The sequence below is a fragment of the Orycteropus afer genome, unplaced genomic scaffold, assembly GCF_000298275.1.
Source record: "Orycteropus afer afer isolate SDZICR_OR568_19922 unplaced genomic scaffold, OryAfe1.0 scaffold01048, whole genome shotgun sequence".
Classification (NCBI taxonomy): domain Eukaryota; kingdom Metazoa; phylum Chordata; class Mammalia; order Tubulidentata; family Orycteropodidae; genus Orycteropus; species Orycteropus afer.
The window spans coordinates 160,176-162,365 of record NW_006922635.1 but is presented as its reverse complement, the minus strand read 5'-3'; positions in this window follow the sequence as shown (position 1 = coordinate 162,365).

The window sequence follows — 2,190 nt, the reverse complement described above, 5'->3', positions numbered from 1 at the left end:
CCTGCGGAAGTTAGAAGCTTTGCCCTCAGGAGACAGAGCCACTCAGGAGGCCCCTGACAGAGACAATTGTGTTTTCTCACCATCTGAAATTAGTCAAGGAAGTTTGAATCAGTAGAGAAATGAGTACAATATGGCTTTAGGGAATGAATTCCCAAGTCCCTCATTTATAAAGTATTCTTTCATCTTCCAATCCCTGAAAGATTTATTCATCTGGAGCTAGGGGAAACAAAATGCAAACTTGTGCCAGTTTTGACCCTTGAGACACAGCTCATAGCTCTTTGTTTCTTATTCCATTGCACTCCTTCCCAGGAGGTGGTCACCTCTCTTTAGGTGTGTCTCTAGCATATAGGATAACCCACAATGATTGCTCTATCCATCTCTTGGGTGCATTTCCTTCTCCAAAGAGCTAAAGATCACATTTGTACATCATTCAATGAGAAGCCAGGGTTTTATGAGGATACTTCTAACCACGTACAGCCGCACACAGCATCACCACTATATTTTTACCATGAGTTCCATTTGCATTAATTGACAGCAGATGCTGAACAAAAGGAAAGCCATTCTACTCAGCAGGGTACTGGGAGAGAGGGTTATGGGATAATCTTAGAAAGTGTCTACATATCTACAGATCACAACAGATGAATAGACTGGATGACACAATTTTAGATTTGTATCTAGAAAGGAATGTGTTGTGCTATGTGACTGGTTCATACATGGTGTTCAAAGTTTATTTCATAGTATCATCATATAACAATATAGTATGTTAATAGCATAATGTTAATAATGTTGTTGTTGTTATGTGCCATCGAGTCGACCCCGACGCTTAGTGAGCCCTCCTTTGGTTTCCAAGGCAGTATCACTATGGAAGTAGGATTGTCCAACCTTCCTTCCGAGGAGTGACTGCTAACCAGGAGGCTGGAGGTTCAAATCCACCAGCCACTCCTTGGGACGAAGATGGGGCAATCTACTTCCGTAGTGATACTTCCTCAGAAACCCAAGGAGGGGTCGCTATGAGTCGGGGCCGACTCGACGGCACATAACAATAACAACAATGTTAATATTATATTTCCTAATGTATTCAAATGAGTATATTATTACTTAAAGGATGACTTCATAATTCCAAATAGTGACACATGTGACAAGTTAAGTGTTTACAGAAAGGGAATATGCCCATTTAGCAGATCTCTGCACTATGGAATGTACAGGATGCTGTGTGCATGTTGTAGGAGATCCCATATAGTTAAAGATCCTACGGGAGGAGAGGGAAAACCTTCTGAGGGGGACCCATTTAACACAAGAGCTAAAAGATGGGGAGATGTGAGCCAGAAAGCACTGCTGGTGGAAGGGGTGACAGTTGGGCCAAATCCTCATTCCTGGGTCTATTTCTTTTCCTTTAAAGAAACAGACAAGGTTGAAACCTGCCAAACTGGGATGCTAGATTACAAAACTCCCTTGAAACAAATAAAAAGAAACTGAAGCTTGTTTAGGCTGAGATAGCTAGATATGATTGATTTCAAGGATTCAAAACCGTTCCTTAACACATTCTATCAAGAAAAGACACCTAGTGCTTTTTGAAAATAAAACTTATGGAATCTCCTTGAGATACTGGGAGCAGAGTAAGCTGGTGCCCAAGACATTTAAATGGAGGCAAAATTTGGTCATTGAGAGCTAAGGGGGAAAGTCAATACATAACGAGGTGTTGTTTTCTGTGGGTCCTCATGTTCCCAACAAATCAGAACAGAAATGTGATTCCTATGTATCTAGCACAACTCCAGGCACATCTCAGGTTTCAACACATATTTGTTAAATAAAGTATTTAAACTCCTCAGACTAAGTATCCAATTGATCCTCAATTTCTGAGTAATTGGGCTTTCCATATAACACAGAGCAGGAAGAGAAGTCTCCATCCTCTGTTGAAGTGTGAGGAAGGGGTCTTACATGGACAGGAACTCTGGCATGATGGTGATTTGCTTAATTTTTTTTTTTTTTTAAATCTTGGCAGTTTAACTCCAGAATTTACTTTTATCCTATGATCAAGGATCTTCCATGTAACTCACGCCTACCATTCCAGACCATGGGCTGAGAAACTCATATGACTGGAACATGGCCGACAGCCTGGGCTTATATGCCTAAAGAACCCAACAGTAAAGGATATGCAGTATCTGTATCTGTAACCACCCCTAGTCTGCC